Source organism: Papio anubis, chromosome 1 (assembly GCF_008728515.1).
Source record: "Papio anubis isolate 15944 chromosome 1, Panubis1.0, whole genome shotgun sequence".
Taxonomy (NCBI): domain Eukaryota; kingdom Metazoa; phylum Chordata; class Mammalia; order Primates; family Cercopithecidae; genus Papio; species Papio anubis.
In genome coordinates, this window is record NC_044976.1 from 159,507,129 (window position 1) to 159,526,664 (window position 19,536).

General features: G+C 45.6%; 1 protein-coding gene across 1 annotated transcript in view; it reads right to left on the bottom strand.

The window, feature by feature from the left end:
- The window catches only part of LGR6 (leucine rich repeat containing G protein-coupled receptor 6), a 126,207-nt gene that overhangs the window by 47,458 nt on the left and 59,213 nt on the right, over positions 1–19,536 (bottom strand). The window lies entirely within an intron of this gene.

The following is a 19,536-nucleotide window of genomic DNA, read 5'->3' on the forward strand; positions in this document are numbered from 1 at the left end:
TATGCTACTGTCTCTGAGCCCCAGGTTGGGACTTGGGCTGAACCCCTACTGCCCTAAGCTGATGGTCTCACAGGGACTGGACAAACTGACCTGTACCATGGATCTATTGCTGGACTTTCCTATGTTGAAGCGAGGCTTGGCCCTGAGCCATGGTCCTCCCACATAGCCATATGGAATTGAAGCCATGGAAACCCAGCCTTATCCACAAAGGCCCTATAGCCCCATAATCCTGAACCCAAAGGAGAAGTGATGTGATCAGTAGGGTGGGATGGGGTGATCTTTCATCCCAACAGCACAAGCCCCCTTGTAGAAGATCCAGTAGTGATTCTGTCTTTTCCCTAAGCATCTCACCAGTGCTCTGTCTGTGAAGACCTCAAGCACCATTGGGAAATACTCCCTAGCTCACCAGTAAGGGGACCATGGGTGGATGGGCCAACACTGCAGTCTTGGGTGTGAAAGCGCATTCACCAGGACATTCTTCGAAAGCTGTGGTTAGGAAAGACTTCCCACCCACATCAAACCTGACATGATGGGACCAAAAGCCCTTCAGTGAGTGCCCTCTGCTGGCAAGGCCTGTCACCTTGGACATGGTTCTCCAGTGGTGGCCATCACAGCCTTGATGGTCTGTGGCTGAACCACCTTGGGGAGCTTCGTGCAAATGTGGACTCCCATGGACCATCAGCCCCAGCATCACCTGGAAGCTTGTTAGAAATGCAGAATTTTAGGCCGCACCCCAGACTTACTCAATCAGAACCTGGATTTTAACCTGACTCCCAGGTGATTCATTGATTCATCAGCACATTAATGTTTTTAAAGCACTGAGCTAGGTTTTCTAGATCTTATGCTCCCATCTAATGACCTTGGATTGCTGGAGAAGACAGGAAGACTGAATGAGGATGTAGAAAGCCATTTCCTGCTGTGATTAGTGCTCAGCTGGTCCTGGGAGCCCTTGTTCTTGGATTTGATCATCAATTACTCCAGAAGATGAGGGCTGTACCTCAACCTCCTGCATAAATGACCATAGCAGGCACTATGTTCAGGTGTGAACGCCCAGCACCCAGCACAATGCCTAGTTTGCAGATGGCACTCAATGTTTTTAAATAAATGGGCAATAAATAAATGAGTGAATAAATGCCCTCTAAATTCTCTGCTTCCAAGCCTCAAACTGATGGCCTGACCAAGCACACCAGTAAGCTAGAGGAGACCTGGACAGCCCCCCTTACCAGGGATGGTCGGGGATCCAGGTTGTCCTGCTTTGACACCCCATTCCATTGTGGTGAGGGCTCTCATCTGCAGATGCCCAACCAGCAGATGCTCAGACTCTCCTCCTGACCCTGGGATGGCCCTTTCCATGGGAGCAGCATCATAGTCCCAGATTTTCCAGAGACCACAGACAGATCCCTAAGCCTTGAGTCCTGCTTAGGACCACATTTGAGATGGCCTTCTTAAGGGAGGATAGGATTTCAACAAGGAGAGATGGAAAGGGGTGTCATGAATGAGGGCTTCAAGGGAAGAGAATGCAGGTCCAGTGTGGATGAGGGAAGGGAACACAGATTTCGGATATCCTTAAGAGGTCAAACTGATGGCCGGGCTCGGTGGCTCACGCTTGTAATCCCAGCACTTTGGGAGGCTGAGGTGAGCGGATCACCTGAGGTCGGGAGTTCAAGACCAGCCTGACCAATGTAGGGAAACCCCGTCTCTACTAAAAATACAAAATTAGCTGGGCATGGTTGCACATGCCTGTAATCTCAGCTACTCAAGAGGCTGAGGCAGGAGAATTGCTTGAACCTGGGAGGCGGAGGTTGCAGTGAGCCGAGATCACACCATTGCACTCCAGCCCGGGTGACAAGAGCAAAACTCCATCTCAAAAAAATAAAAAAGAGGTCAAATTGATAAGGCCCAGCAACCCATTGGATGTGGGGCCAGGGAGGGGCTAGGGCCTGACACTTCTCGCAGATCCGGGCCTTGCTCTCTGCTACTGCCTCCCTAATGGGTAAATTAACAGACCCAGGAAGCCTCACTCCCTAAGGGGGGCAGTGCCTCCTTCTCTGAAGCTCAGGGCAGAGAACATCCCTACAGTGACAACCATGACACCAATATTAATCACTGTCTCCATTTATTGAGTCCTTGTCATATACCAGGTATACAATACCAGGTACTGTGTCCTATATCTTCTCAAAAATGAAATTGAGGTAGCTCTGATTAGCCCCATTTTACAGAGAGATTAAGCCCCCCAAGGCCCCACAGCTAGTAAGCTGCAGGGCTTAAATCTGAACCCAAGTTGTCTAACGTCAAAATTCATGTGCCTCACCATTATGTAGTGTTGGCACTGAGGTGCATGACGGGAGGTAAGAACCTGTTCACCTAGGACAGCTGGGATATCAGGGCAGAGACTGTGGCTGAGCCAAGAAGATGGCCACGTACCGTAAGGAGGTGCTAGAAGGCAGGCAGGAAGTGGGTCAGGGCAGGGCAAGGGGAAAACTTCTTCTGTGATCTTAGGGGGCACTTGGAAGTGGCCTTTGCTATGCATGTGCCTATGTGTGAGTACACACATTTGCCAGCCACATGCATGTGCACACTCATACATGTAACCTACAGTCCTGGTTAGTCCATCTCCTGCATTTTGTGTAACCCATAGGCAGGAGAGCTTGGGAAGGGCCCTTTTGCCAGGCTGGGCCAAGCATGGCAGTGGCTTAAAACAGGGCCTCACCACTGCACTCCAGCCTAGGAGACAGAGCGAGACTCCGTCTCAAAAAAAAAAAAAGAACCAAAAAACAGGGCCTCACTTTCTCCGTCTATTAGGGAAGGGCTGGGTGGGCTGAGCCTTCAGGCCGCTTTCTGCTCTGTCAGGGAGAATCCATCTTCTGTCCTGGCTCATGGTATCCTGAAGGGGCACGGTGGAGTAGCCGAGGGCTGGAGAGGGGAGGTGTTTGCAGCCCTGCTCCTGGTACTTGGGAACTGGGACACACCAAAGGAGAAAGGGAAGCAAACTGGCAAATGAAGAAGGTGGAATGAGCACATGGAAGAAATTGGCCAGGCCTATGTTTGTGTTTGGGGTGAGCAGAGAGTCGGGGCATTTACACTCAGGCCAGGTGGGCTTGGGGGTGGGGCATGGACCCAGGGTAGCACTGCCAGATATAGCAAATAAAATAACACGCTGCCCATTTAAATTTGAATTTCAGATAAATAACAATTCTTAGCATAAATATGTCCCGTGTAATATTTGGGACAATGCCCAGTTAAATCTGAATTTCAGATAAGCAAGTATAAGTTTGAGTAAGTCCCATGCAACATTTGTATTTTATCTGGCAGCTCTGACCCAGGGGGCTCCTGTGAGGTGGAAGGTGTGGGCTTCGCCATCACACAGATGTAGCCACAAATCCCCTCCTTCAGCCTTTTGTGTTGCTTTCCTCAGCTGTATTGTTTGATGACCTGCCCACCCAAGAGACTGTGAGGACAAACACCCTCTTAGAGGGAGACTCCACGAAGCACAGAGGGGAGTGGAGGAGGCAGCAGGAGACAGGCGCAGTATTGGCCTCTATTAAACTTTCTCCTCTCTCCCCCCCCTCGCTCTCTCTTTTTTTTTTTTTTTTTTTTTTTTTGAGACAGAGTTTCACTCTTACTGCCCAGGCTGGAGCGCCATGGTGCAATCTCAGCTCGCTGCAACCTCTGCCTCCCAGGATCAAGCGATTCTCCTGCCTCAGCCTCTCGAGTAGCTGGGATTGCAGGCGCACGCCACCATGCCCAGCTACTTTTTTGTATTTTTGTAGAGACAGGGTTTCACCATGTTGGCCGGGCTGGTCTTGAACTCCGATCTCAGGTTGTCCACCCGCCTCAGCCTCCCAAAGTGCTGGGATTACAGGTGTGAGCCACCGCACCCAGCCTCCCCTTTCTTTTCTTGTTGGACACCCCCTCCCTGCCCCCAGCAACCTTTGACTCTTGGGACACCTAAGGGTCGACACCTGGCTATAGAGCAATCCCTCCTACTATCTCTCCAACCAGCTCCTGGTAGGATAAGGTGCTCTCTTGAGAAATCCCCCACCCTTTCGAGTCAGGGTTCAGGCTCCCCTGGGATCTCTAGTCCGCTAGGGTAGGTGGGTCCTAGGGTCCCCTGCCATCTGGCAGCCCGGAGAGGGGTATTGGATTGCTGAAGGAGTCTCTGAGCGGCCAGTAGAATCCTCCACTTGAGACTAAAAGACCTTTTTAAGCAGCTCCCCGTAGAAGGTGGGAGAGCCAATCCTGATGGACTCTGGCTTGGCAGACAGAAGAGAGCAATTATACCAATTAAGCTCTGGAACAGAATCAACAACCCCCAACAGCGCCTCTCGTTCTCCCACGTGGACTGGGCCCTTCAAGTGATTTCTGATTATAATTCTTACCTGCAGTAATGGGGCAGATTAGCAGGGACCTCACAGGCCAGTTTGGGCTTGCTTAGACTCTGGGGAAACAGCTTAACCTGTCAAGGGCCAAACTGCTTCTCATACTCCCCCAGCTAAAGGCTGAGGCTGAAGCAGGGAGGGAAGGAGGGAAGGAGGGAAGGGGACCCTTCGCTGGGGACATAGGGTCCTGGTCTGAATTGACTGAAATGAGATGAGGACCTAACAGGGAGCAAGCGTAGCAGAAGAGCTTTAGGTTAGACAGCAAGAAGTGACCCCCTGACAGCGACCCAGGACAATAGTGTACACTAAGAATCACACTATATCAGAGCCTGAAGGAGCCTTCCCGCCTCACTCGTCTCATATGAGGAGCCTGAAGTCCAGAGAGATAAAGAGAAATGCCCAAAGGCAGAGGTAGGGCTGGGACTCAAACTCAGAGCTTTGCTGGGTGCGGTGGCTCACGCCTGTAATCCCAGCACTTTGGGAGGCTGAGGTGGGCGGATCACCTGAGGTTAGGAGTTCGAGACCATCCTGACCAACCTAGGGAAACCCTATCTCTACTAAAATAACAAAATTAGACGGTCATGGTGGTGCACGCCTATAATCCCAGCTACCTGGAAGGCTGAGATAGGAGAATCACTCGAACCCTGGAGGCAGAGGTTGTGGTGAGCTGAGATTGTGCCATTGCACTCCAGCCTGGGCAACAAGAGCAAAACTCTGTCTCAAAAAACAAAACAAAACAAAAAAACAACTCAGAGCTTCACTCTACCAGTCTGGTTCCCCCAAAGCGAAGGAATGACAGAGAGACTCACACCTCTCTGTGCAAGATATGGATATGCAAGAAGCATATCTCCTTTGGAAAACAGGGGCCCTTACAGGCCACAGAGGACTAAATCAATCTAATGGACCCTCTCTGGGATTTATTTCTCTAATCCATCTTATATCCTACCAGATTTTAGTCAAATACAAGATAAAGGGGACAGATTCAGGGGTCTGAGTGGGCCATGGACGTCATCAAGTATTCATTTAAAAACAAGCACGCATGTCAAGCTCCACGCTCAGGGCCTTGCCACAGTACCTGCTCCCCGAGCGCAGGCTGACTTTAAATTCAAAGGTCAGTGTGCCCTAAGGCAGACGAAGAGGAAAGCAGGAGGAAGACGGCAAGTGTCCTCCTCTTCTGTTCCATTCAGGTCAGCCACGACTTGGGTCCCCTCCCTAGCTCTGAGACACATTACATGAGAAGACACAGCAGTCGTAGGACAGAGGGCTTTAGGAGCAGAGAGAGACTGAAACCCAGAATTCGTGAGGTAAGGTGGGCCTGAATGAAGTAGGCTCCACAGGGCTGGGGCACATCCAGGAAGGAATTCCACTTCTCATTCAAGAAGAGGAAGATGGTGCCTCCAGAGTCTCTTCCATGACATGGTCTCATCCTAAGAAAGTATCTCCAGCCAGTCCTAGGACCAGCCAGCCCATCAGGGTTTTGCAGAGTGGGAAAGGAGGGCCAAGGTTCTGTTTCAGATACTGCACACTCAGAGAAGGGGAGCCTCTAGCCAGCTTTCTTACAGTGACTTACAAACTCAGGTTGCTGAATTTAGTGGACTTCTCTGCTCAAACTCCCAAGCCAGCCTGGCTGCCTCCCTCTCTCCTTGAAGCTGCCCATCACTAAGACCCTCCTGAATAGGACTGGCTACATAATGAGAATGAAAAGCCTGTGTTCTAAAATTACTAAAAATCTCAGCCGGGCACAGTGGCTCACATCTGTAATCCCAGCACTTTGGGAGGCCCAGGCGGGAGGATTGCTTGAGCTCAGGTGTTTGAGACCAGCCTGGACAAAATAACAAGACACCCTCTTTAGAAAAAATTTAAAAGTTAGCCAGGCATGGTGGCATGCTCCTGTAGTCCCAGCTACTCAGGAGGCTGAGGCAGGAGGATCGTTTGATCCCAGAAGTCGAGGCTGCAGTGAGCTGTGTTCACACCACTTCACCCCAGCCTGGACAACAAAGCGAGACCCTATTTCCAAAACAAACAAACAAAAAACTTCAAGATGGCAATAGAGCACTAAACCAGTTGCAGGTCCCTTCTGCTGTCAGGGCCCTGGCAACCACACAGGTCGCAGGCCCATGAGGTCGGCTCTGCTCCCAAACTAAAAAATCCTCAAAAGCGTGGGCTAGGCCTTCTCCTGTTCTCATTTCCTAACCGTGCCAGTGAGAGGAAGAAAGAGGCTGGGAGGTGAGATACCTTGAGGGCAAAGACAGTTCATTTGACACAGGATTACTGATTGTTTGCCCCTGGCCAACCCCAGGGCTGGTTTTCATCTCTGAACCCCTGACCTCTACTTGGCTACATAGCTGACTTTCAGTTGAACATGGGAAGGGAGAGAATAGAGAAAAGATGTGGGTGGGGAGGGGGACATCTCAGTCGCTGGTTGGAGTAGAGAATGGAGGTTGGAAGGGGGAGGATACTGAAAGTTTAAAAAAAAAAAAAAGCAGCCACTATGGAAATGGTTATTCTGTGGGGAACATATTCCATGTGGGAGCCGTTGATTGCCTGGAGGGACCAACAGCCCTGACCGAGAGCCTGCCAGGGAAGGCAAGGATTCCAGCAGGGAGCAGGCTGGCACCTGCCGAGCAGTGAGGAGATGCCCTCGGGCCTTCCATAGGCGGCAAGGCCCAGCCTCCCACACCATCACCAGCCGGCAGTGCCAGGTGCCAGCCTCTGCACGGAGGGCTACAGGGCCCCGATGGGGTGGTGGGGCCCCCTGCCCATGGCATGTCCTGGCCCTGCTTAGCAGGAAGCCTTGCTCAACTGGGGAACATGCAGAATCTGCACCCACAGACTCCACCAACTCAGGCATGGGTGCTCATGAGCCTCTGCCTTCCTGCGGACTGACACCCCTCCCAGTCCCTCTCCTGGAGAACACAGCCTGCGTTCTGTGAAGTCCCTTTATGGTCTCATGAGGGCTTCCATAAAGCTCTACTGCCCCCCTATCCCTCCCTCACTACCCATCAGACTGCCTGAAACGCCTCTCATTACAGATGGTATCATTCCTTTTGTCTTCAATTCAATAGGATTGGATTAAATCCAATAAACATTCATTGAGTGCCTACTATTATGCCAGCCTTGTGCTCAGTTCTAGTGTTCAAACTTGAATAACACATAGTCCCTTTCCAGAGAACCTCTTACACTATTTACTTTGCTGTTTGATAAAACAATATAAAAACCTTAACTTTTATATTGAGGAGCTAATTGCCAGGTGTGCTCAGCATTTACATATATTATCATATTTAATCTTCACCCTAGCCCTGTGGAGTAGGAACTTTATGCTTCCCATCTTGCATGCAGAAAAGGAGGCTCAGAGGAATGAAGCCATTGGTCTGACTCCAGAGCTACCACTCAATTCAGGCTTATTGATATGACTTCTCCTTATCAAGACTTGAACATCAGAGCTTGTCCTGAAAGGCCTGTCCCATGTAATGAAAAGAAGCCTTCTCCGTTAAGTAGTTCAGTCCTAGCCAAGGCCTTTAGGGGGCTGAAAACTGGGGCTGTAGCCAAAGGGACTAAGCAGTGTGTCTGCACTAGAAGTAGTCACCAAGCCCAGAACCCATATGACTGGACTCCAGAGCCAGTTACAGGAAGCTCCCCTTCAAGCAGGTGCCAGGGATTGACCTACATATAGTCTGGGAAGCTAAGGACTCCCCAGATCCATCATCCCTCCATCTTGGGTGTCGTATGCCTCTGCTGTTCTCTAAGACAACACTGTTCAATAGAGCTTTCTGCAGTGAGAGACATATTCAGTATCCGCCCTGTGGCTATTGAGCTCTTGAAGTGTGGCCAGCATGACTGAGGAACCACATATTAAATCTTATTTTGTTTTAATTGACACATGCCACAAGTGGCTACCATACTGGATGGTACAGTTCTAAGAAATTAGCCAGGCTCCACACAAGACAGGAAGGATACAGAGATGAATGAATTTGGTTCCTGCCCTCAAGGAACTCATAGTCTAGCAATGAAGATTAACAAATAACCAATTGTGATTGTGTGTGTGTGTGTGTGCGCGCGCGCGCGTGCGTGTGTTAGACAGAGAGAGAGGAAAAGAGAGTCTGTGTCTGAAAATGGTGTACACCAAGAGTTGAGGAAACGAATTGAAGGGTGTGGAACCTTCAGCCAGGGAGGAAGGACAAACTTCCTAGAAAGGGTAAAGATGGGACATTTGCGTTGAGTCTTGAGGAATAACTGAATTTTCACCAAGTGGATGAGGGTAATGAGCATTTCTGGCAAAGAAGGGTGTGTGCAGAGGTACTGACCAAAGAACAACATGGGAGAGGAGAACAACTCATCTGTGCTGAGAGCAGAGGGTCCTGGCTGACGCAGGGAGTGAGGGCTCAGGGCAGATGGGAAAGGTAGAAGGGAAGAGAACGTGTGGGTCCTTGGGGGCTTTATGGATCTGAACTTTAAATTGTAGGCATTGGGAAGTCTGGGTTGAGAAAGACCACTCTGGTGGGGTGGGAACGGGGGTGTGAAGGCTGTCAAAGGTCTTGTTCCTGCTGATACAGAGGGCGCTATGATTTCAGACGAGTCCCTTTCCTCTCTCCAGGATCAGTGTCTTCACCTGCTTAAGGAGGGGGTTCGCTTCAAGAGTCCCTGTGGCTCTGTCCTTCTGAGAGTCTGTACCTTCTTTGGACAAATTCTTCTGTGCTATGTCCCCGTGTCCCCAAGCAGGCCAACTTACAAGCATGTGGTGTTGTGCAGAGGCACAGAGCAGCTAACCCCCACTCCCCGACTCCCCAGGCATCTCAAAATGACCAAATTCTACCATTTGGATAATATTCTTTTTTTAGAGTGTAGAAGCTGCCCGTTATTTTTTTTTTTTTAATCTGGCAAGTATTATTAGGTAGACTTTTAGTGGATAACAGCTTTTTGAGAGAAGCTTCTAGAGATGAGACACAGACTTGGAACACAGGGAGCTTTGGGCCAGAGAGATGAGGAGCTGGGAAAGATGGTCAACAGAGGTGGGAGACAGTAAAAGGCCAACTTCGGAGCTTTGAACAACTTTACCCAAGTGCCCACTTTGGTCACTTTTCTCCCCCATTACATGGGAAGACCCCTGAAGACATGGGCTGTGTCCTCTCTTTCCCTGGAACTTGCCCACCATGGATATTCAGTCCGTGTTTTTTATCGATCTAGTTATGGGCACTTTCAGCATTGTTCAGAGGATTGCTTGCTGGGGAGACCGCAGCAGTGGAAGTGAGAGCTGACAGGGACCCCACTTAACCAGGGAGGAAAGGGGACTCTGAAGGACCAAGTGATTTGTCCAAGGTCACAGAGTAAAGAGATGGCAAAGCCAGAGAAGGCATTGGTTTTGAGTCCAGTGTTCTTCGAGTTCAGTGTTCACCTCTCTCCTACCCTTGCCCTCTTGGGAGAAGAAGGTGTTCATCGATTCCTGCCCACCCCCACACACAGTGCCAAGGGGGACCCCCAGAGACACTTCCTGGGGCACTGGTTGAGGAACTTTGAAGACCCTCATCTCTGAGAACCATTCCTTGGCAGCATCCAACACTTGGGGCTCATCCCTTGCATCCCAGCAGTGCCTCTCCCCATCTGGAACCCATCACCAGGCCCTCACAGAGCACACAAGCCATGAAGAGTCCAAAAGTGACAACTCTCGGGAGTCGGAGCCTGGGCACTTCTGGTGGGATAGTCCCATGATGACAGACAGCATAGGGAGCAGAGGAGGCCAACTGAGCCACCAGAAGCTGGAGTGAGAACTCCACTTTCCTGCAGGGGTGGGGTGGGGGTGATGGTGGATGGAGCCTCGAATTAACCTTTCCATGCCCACTTACAATTGAGGGGAGAAGGGCAAGTGGGAGCTAGAGCAGCACTTTTCTCTTCCTCTCCCCACCCAGGGAAAAAGTTTGTTGGAGGAAAGTGATTTCATCAGCTCTGATTTATGCCATCTAATAAGATCCTTCCCCTCACTGTCAGCCTCTCAATAGATCAAAGGTGGGATATTAAAATGAAGGCAATTCCAACTGGTTCTCCAGGCTATGCTAATGCCTCAACTCCCCTTTCCCTCCATCTGTCAGGAGAATTGATGGGTGTGCAAGAACCCCGGGGGGGCAGAGAAAGTGCTTCCTTTCTATACATCAAAGGATGATACCTGAGCATTCCTCCAAGCTATTCCTTGTATTTTATTCAGCAGCAATATATAAAAATAATTACCCACCCTCCAAGAGGCAGGCAGGGAAGTAAGCGCCTCTGTGTGTAGCCTTTATGAGCTTCCCCCAAAGACACAGACCTACAGATCTGGGCAGAAGGCCAGCTTTGTGGGTGACAATCCCGGAATCCTGGGGTGGGAACTACAAAAAGCCATCTCATCCATCCCCCAGCCTCCAGCCATTGAATTTCAGACATCAGGCTGGTTTCTGGGGACCTTCGTGGGCTGTCTGATATGTGCTTGGGAGCTGGGTCCTGTGGTTGCTTGAGGCCTGGCTGCCTGCCCTGGCAAAAGGGTGGCTGTGGTTGGTGGAGGAAGAGGCTGATGGAGATCTTCCCGACTTGCCTCTCCAGAAAGGGGGCAGTGATGTCAGAGGCTTAGGGAATAGAAGTGACATCCCAGAGTTTTAAAGATACTTAAAAGCTGTCCTAGCAGACTTTGTAGTAATAGTCACCAGGGAAAACCAAGGCACGTATCAACACTTCTAAAAGTACCATAGGAGAAGGGAGAGAAGAAATGGGAAAAGTCCATATCAACTCTGGCTTCCCACAGGGTTCCAGTCCTTCCCACAATCTATTTTCTCCCTCATTCCCAAGAGCTCCCAGGCTCTGTGTGACCAGTATGAGAACAGGAGAGGTTATACCTGTGTAGTTTCAACTCTCCCCTCCACAGCCTCCCTATTTCCTGGCCCCACATCCCTCCATCCATCAGTTTCTCCATTCATCCGTCTGTCCATCCACTCACACAGACTACACAATCATCCCCACTGTTGTAATCTTGTTTTTCTCTTGCTCAGAATTATCTATGGCTTCTAGTCAACCCCAAACTCTTTGGCTTGGGCTTTGAGATCCCTTCCCTGAAATGACTGTCTCACCAGCATAATTTCTCAGAAGATCTCCCCCAGTTCTCTATTCCATATGCAAATGTGCCTCTCGCCTTACCTCTTTTCCCACAGCGCATGATTTATTCATCTTTGGATCTTTGTATAGGTTGGTGCCCCTCTTTGAAAGATGTTTCTCCATCCTCTCTTCAAAGCTCTGCTTAAAACTCCTCTTTCTGGAGCCTCCTGACCTAACCTCACATGGTGCTCTTCCCTCCTATACGCAGTATCTTCCAAGTCCTTACTGATTGGTCCACAAGTACCCACCACACCCACACCCCTGTGCTGAAGCCATAATCCCTCTCTAGCCTAGGGAGGAAATGAAGGAACAAGTCAAACACACTCAAGTTGTTTCCAGTTAAAATGAAAGAAAACTTAGCTACCTTCTCACTAAAACACCTATGAAGATATAGAGAGAAAAAACAAACAAACAAAAAGATGTATGCTGGCCAGGCGCAGTGGCTCATGTCTGTAATCCCAGCACGCTGGGAGGCTGAGGCAGGCGGATCACCTGTGGTCAGGAGTTCAAGTCCAGCGTGGCCAACATGGTGAAACCCCCATCTCTACCAAAAATACAAAAATTAGCTGGGCATTGTGGTATGTGCCTGTAGTCTCAGCTACTCAGGAGGCTGAGGCAGGAGAATTGCTTGAACCCGGGAGGCAGAGGTTGTGGTGAACCAAGATTATACGACTGCACTCCAGCCTGGGCAACAGAGTGAGACCCTGTCTCAAAAAAAAAAAAAAAAAGACTATCGTATAACTCTGAAAATAATTTATTGAGAGTGTAATAGAAGTTATTTGGCACCCTCAGTAAGGTACAAGAAATCATGACCTCTCTGAAACAGGAACAAAAATCGATAAAAAGAAAAAAAAAAGCTAAGACAGAAGAACAACAGCAAAAAATAAAATAAAATAAAAGGCAAATTTCAAAGACAAATTGAAGTGCAAATGGAACTAAGTAACTAAGTGAGATATGAGAAGACTGCAGGGGAACTAAGTTGAAAAAGCAAAATTCAAATTTGCATTGTAGGTGATAGTGAGTAGACCTAGCCCAGCAAAAAACTGAATTAGCAACAGGGAGAACAAACATAAGACACTCTCCTTGAAGTCAGAATAAAAGGACAAAGGGGTGAAAATTATGGAAATAAATATGAGATAGATAGAAAAAAGAACTGAATTTGAACTTGAGAATCATAGGTATTCCAGATGATTAAACCCAGAGTGAATGCAGCAGAAGCACATGATAGCTGTAATTGAAAGAAAACATTTGAGCTGCAAGAATAGTATAGATTTAAGATGTTTATTGTATCCCAAGCAAACTAAGTGGAAAGAATACCTCAACACATACTGGCAAACATTTCAGTTGTAAGGATAAAGAAAAAAAAATCTTGTAAGCATTCATAAAGAAAAAATATGCTCTCCTTGAAAGAACAAAATGATAAGGCTGACCTCAGAATTTCCTGTCACACTGCATATCAGGGGGAAATGGAGCCTTATGTACAGGATTCTGAGAAAAATAGATTGTCATCCAATAATTTTATATTGGCCACAAAAAAATATATTAGTTGGCCACAAAAAAATATATTCTCAACTATATAAAAGATCAGAAATATAGTTGCCATCTGTTGTTCTTGGGGAAAAAATTACTTGAAAATATACTACAGGCAATCAAGAGAGATAATTTTTAAATGAAGAACTCAAGAATGGGGAATTTGGCAGAGCACAGTGGCTCATTCCCAACATTCTGGGAAGCCAAGGCAGGCGGATGTCAGGAGTTCACGACCAGCCTGTCCAACATGGTGAAACCCTTTCTCTACAAAAAATACAAAAATTAGCTGGGCATGGTGGCACGTGCCTGTAGTCCTAGCTACTCGCGAGGCTGAGGCAGGAGAATCGCTTGAGCCCGGGAGGCAGAGGTAAGATTGTGCCACTGCACTACAGCCTGGGTGATACAGCGATATTCTGTCTGAAAAAATAAAATAGTCCAGGAGCGGTGAGTCACGCCTGTAATCCTAACACTTTAGGAGACTGAGACGGGTGGATCGCCTGAGGTCAGGAGTTCGAAATCAGTCTGGCCAACCTGACAAAACCCCGTCTCTACTAAAAATACAAAAATTAGCTGGGCGTGGTGGCGCATGCCTGTAATTCCAGCTACTCGGGAGGCTGAGGCAGGAGAATCACTTGAACCCAAGAGGCAGAGGTTGCAGTGAGCTGAGATCACGACACTACACTCCAGCCTGGGCGACAGAGTGAGACTCTGCCTCAAAAAACCATAATAACAATAAAATAAAATAAAATAATGGTGAATTCTTCTTGGCTTTTACTTCCAGGCAGGATTGGAGTAGCAGTTGTTTTTGCCTCAAACAACTGAAAAGCAATAGGTTTGAGGCATTGGACAACAGGCAGCATAGGACTGTGATTGCTGAGAGCTGGGAGGCATATGCTGTGAGCCTTGTGATTGGCCAAGTTTCTGCCTGGAGAGGGTGTCCAGGCTGCAGGACAAAGAGAGGGAACTCAAGCAGAACTTGTGTTCACTCTAAGTTGAGGAGATAGCGTGCAGAGTTCAGGGAAGCCAGGGTGGCTAAAATTTGACGGATAGAGTACCTAAAAGAGAGAGAGAGGGAAATGGGGGAGAGAGAGATGGGAGGAAGGAGGAGGAGAAGGCAGGGAGAAGGAGAACAATGGAAACATCAATTAAGCCTTTAAAAAGTATAAAACATGATAGACGTGAGACAAAACATCATTTATATTTTTCCAGAATATAACTCATTTCCTTAAAATAATTTAATATATTAGCACAGATGGAAAAGATTTTGATGAAATGGATAGTTTTCAGGAAAAGATAATGCCCAAAACTGACTAAGAAGTAGAAAACCAAAGAGATCAAACACTAAAGAAGAAATTAGAAATGTTATCAAAGAATTTGCTCTTCAAACACAGGTTTGGGGTCCAGGAAATTTGTCCATAAATTTTTCCAAACTTTCAAGTAAAAAATAATTTTCATGCTCTATAAATTGTTCCAGGGATAGAAAAGGCTGGAATGATACTCAATTCATTCTTGGAACTCAGTTTAACCCAATAACAAAAGCGATCAAAGAGAGTACAGAAAACAAGCTATAGCCCATTCTCATTTATGAATATTTTATTAGGATGCACATATTGTAATTACAATACTGGCAATAAACCATAGTAAGAATAATCTACCACCATCAAGATGGGATTATCCAAAGAATACTGTGATGTTAAAATAATAAATTCTATTATAGTATAATGGGTTTAGTATACATAACTGTAATATATACTAAAAAAACCCACTCAGCCACATTTAAAACTTCTAATTTTAAAAAAATGTAAAATATTGAGATAGAGAAATACTTTCTCAACATGGTAAACTCTATTATCTCAAAGGATATCCAGTATCATACTTAATGAGAAAATACTAGAGATCCTCCTCTTAAAATCCAGAACAAGATAAATATGTTCCTTGTCATAATTGCTAATAGTCATTGTTCTGAAAGCTCTAACACAAAAGACAGGAAACAGAAATAAGCGGTATAATTATTACTTACAAATAATATTAGATATCTAAAAATTCCAAGAGAATCAATGATAAAGCCTTAAGATTAATAAGGAATTTAATTTAATAAAGTGATCAAATACAAGATGAATGTGTACGCCTCAATACTTTCCTAAATTCCAACAATAAATAGAAGAGACAATGATGAAAATACCCCCTTTACATTAGCGATAGCCACCAAGGAAAGCTCATAAACAAACACAACCCAATAAATATGGAATAATTCTAACAAGAAATGAGTCGTTAATGAAAAAAAACCAAAAACTATAAAAAGATTACCAAGATATGTAAAAGATGTTTTGAATTAAGAGAAATAATAAATCCTGTAGGAGAAGACTATATTTTTTAATTATGTAAAGCCTCTACAAATCAACTTATAGACAATGTAATTCCAATTAAGATCCCAGTGGGACATTTTTGGCAGGAAGTGACGGCACCCTCATAAAATAAAACTAAAGTTCATGTCATATAATAAATAGGTGAGCAAAATATAACAGAAAAATGAACAGGGACTGCCCCTATTAAATATTAGAAACTTAATAAAAACCACAAAGAAATTATCATATCTAATAAATGAGTACAGCAAAGCTGCAAGATACAAGATCAACATACATAAATCAATTGGATTTCTGTACACTTGCCATGAGTATTCCAAAAAAAGAAATTAAGAAAATAATTCCATTTAAAATAGCATCAATATTTTGGAATAAATTTTAAGGAATAAATTTAACAAAAACAGTGCAAAACCTGTACTCTCAAAACAACAAAACACTGTTGAAAGAAATTAAAGAACACCTAAATAAATGGGAAAATATCCCACATTCATGGATTGGAAGATAATATTGTTAAGATGGCAATACTCAACAAATTGATCTACAGATTCAATGCAACTACTATCACAGTCCTAGTGGCCTTTTTTCAGAAATTGACAAGCTGATTCTAAAATTTATATAGAAATGCAAGGGAGCAAGAATAGTCAAAAAAATCTTGAAAATAACAAAGTAGGAGGACTCACCCTTCCCAATTTCAAAACTTACTACAAAGCTACAGTAATGCAGACCATATAGCACTATATAGTAAGGATAGATATATAGATCAATTGAATAGAATTCAGAGTCCAGAAATAAATTCTTACATTTACAGGCAATTGATGATCAAGAAGAGTGCTAAGACAATTCAATAGGAGAAGATAGGCTTTTTAAAGAATAGCATTTGGGATGACAAAAATGTTGTGCTGGAACAAGTGGATATCTACATGCAAAAGAATGTAGCTGGACCTCTACCTACATTGTGTATGTGTGAACCATATACAAAAATTAAAATGGTTTAAAAACCTAAAACTACTAAATTCTTAGAAAACAACATAGGCATATATCTTTCTGGCCTTGGATTAGGCAATGATTTCTTAGATATAACACCAAAAGTACAACAAACAAACCAAAAAATAGACTAATTGGACTTCATTGAAATTAAAAACTTTTGTGCTTCAGAAGATATTATAAAGAAAGTGAAAAAGACAAAAGACAGAATGGGAGAAAAACATTTTCAAACCATATATCTGATAAGGGCCTTATATCTTTAATATAAAGAACCGTGACAACTCAACAATCAAAAGACTACCCAGTTAAGAAAGAGGCAAAGGATCTAAATAGACTTTTCTCCAAAGAAGATATACAAATGGCCAATAAGTACATAAAATGATCCTTAACATCATTAGTCATCAGGGAAATGCAAATCAGAACCACAACAAAATACCACTTCACACCCACTAGGATGGCTATAATAAAAAAGACAATAACAAGTGTTGGCAACAATGTGGAGAAATTGAAATGCCCATACAATACTGGTAGAAATATAAAATGGTGCAGTCACTTTGGAAAAGAGTTTGACAGCATTTCAAAAAGTTTTACATAGAGTTACTGTATGACCCAGCAATTCCATTTCTAGTTATATACCCAGGATAACTGACAACATATGTGTACATAAAGATTTGTACACAAATGTTTTTAGCAGCATTATTCATAGTAACCAAAAGGTAGAAACAGCCCGAGTATCCATCAACTGATAAAGAGGTAAAATAAAATGTGATATATCTATACCAAGGAATATAATTCAGCTATAAAAAGGAATAAAGTGGTCAGGCGCAGTGGCTCACGCCTGTAATCCTAGCACTTCGGGAGGCTGAGGAGGGCAGATCACCTGAGGTCAGGAGTTCAAGACCAGCCTGGCCAACATGGTGAAACCCCATCTCTACTAAAATACAAAAATTAGCCAGACATGGTGACAAGCACTTGTAATCCCAGCTACTCAGGAGGCTGAGACGGGAGAATCGCTTGAACCCGGGAGACAGTGGTTGCAGTGAGCAAAGATCGCACCCCTGCACTCCAGTCTGGGTGGCTGAGTGAGATTCTGTCTCAAAAAAAAAAAAAAAGTGCTGTTACACACATAAATATATACATGGATGAACCTTGAAAACATTATGCTAAGTAAAAAAGCCAGACATTAAAAGCTACATATTGTATTATTCCATTTATATAAAATGTCCAGAACAGGCAAATCCAAAGAGACAGAAAGCAGATTACTGGTTGTCAGGGTCTGGGGGAAGATGTGATGGGGAGTGACTGCTAATAAGTAAGGATTTTCTTTTTGGGGTGACAAAAAATATTCTAGACTTATAGGTGATAATTGCACAACTTGGTAAATATGCTAAAAATCACTGAAATGCATACTTTAAAAGAGAGAACTTTATGCTGTGCAAATTATATCTCAATTTTTAAATATTTAAAGCTAAAAGTCTTATAATAGTGATGTATTAGCACAATTTTAAAGAGACAATAAACCAGACGCTGGCATGATACGTAAAGCAAGCATATGTGTTTGTAAGAGTATGTGTACTCATAGAGAAATACACAGAAATGTTAACAAGCATTGTGGCTGGGTGGTAGAATTGTGGGCGATTTTTATTTTCTTCTTTTTATTTTTTGTATTTTCTAAATTTTCTACAATGAGTCAGAGCAAAAATAAACATGTTTTTAAAAACAAAGTGCGTCAGTGTATAATTAAGTCCTGGGCTGTTGGAGAGCTGAGCTGAGGGGGGCCGGCCAAGGGAGTGCTCCACGGACTCTGCAGCCTGAGCGGGGAAGGGTGCTGGGGAGGGAGATGAGGAGCAGGCAGTGGAAAGGGATTTGCTTAATTTCACCTGCTCTGTGTCCCACCTGTGCCTGGATTTCCTATCCAATCAGTCACCAGGTCCTGGGAATGGAATCTCAAGGCCACACCCCCTCCTCCTGACCCCAAGGCCACTGCTGTGGTCCAGGCCCCCTCCTGAAGTGATCTCCTAACTGGCCTCACTCATGGCCCATGGCAGAAGCTCTGGGGTCCACTATGGACAGCTAGGTCCACGTGCTTCTCTGGGACACACATCTATCTGTTTCCATGAAAACCCTGTGGTGAACCTCCCTCACCTGTGAGGTAGTCCTTAGCTGGTCACCTAAAGCCATGGTCCTCTCTGCAGACTTATCTGCTACACACAGGTCTTCCTTCAAGCGGGCAGGCAGTGCTACAAGCACAGGAAGCTGTGCCTGCACCAAACCAAGCTGCCATTCTCTAAATCAATGTCACACCCCATCCCCGTGCCCCCAATTCACTGCCTTCACACTTCACTCAGGCTTTCCCTCCTAGCAAAAGATGTCTTTTCAACTCTTTTCTCTTTCTGTTTCTCTTTGTGTGTGTGTGTGTGTGTGTGTGTGAGACATACAGACAGAGTCTCACTATGTTACAGCCCAGGTTGTTCTTCAACTCCTGAGTTCAAGAGATCCTTCCGCCTCAGCCCCCCAAAGTACTATTACAGATATGAGTCACCTCATTCAGCGTCTACCAGTTCAACTCCTATTCTACCTTCAAAACTGGCACAGTGCTGGCACATTCACCCAGCAAATACTTGCTCCTCCCCTTCCCACAGCACTCTGGACTTTGCATATGTACCTGCTGTATTTATTCTAGCATGTACTATTTGTGAACATGTCTCACAGTCCTTATTTGGTAACGAACTCACTGAAGGCAGGCACATCAGCGCCTGGCATGGGGAAGTGTACAACACGGATCCGCAGAATGCAAACATAATGGAAGGAATGACCTACATTCACTCACGGCAGGGGCAACTCACCACCAGAGGGACCATTCCTGAGGTCAGGGGTGGAGGAAGTATCTTTTCCTTCCTGGATAATCTAGTTTTGCTGCAAAGCCTGACCAGAGGTGAGGAACCCCTCAAGTCTATCCCACTCCAGCTCCTCACAGTCAGTTTCTCTGAGCTGCACAAAGCGTCCTGCCTCAGGCTCCCTCCCTGGTGGAAAATGATGTGGTAGGAGCCAGTTCTGGAGATTAGTCTAACAAGAATAGTAGGCTGGGTGCAGTGGCTCATGCCTGTAATCCCAGCACTTTGGGAGGCCAAGGCGGGCAGATCACTAGGCCAGGAGACCGAGACAGT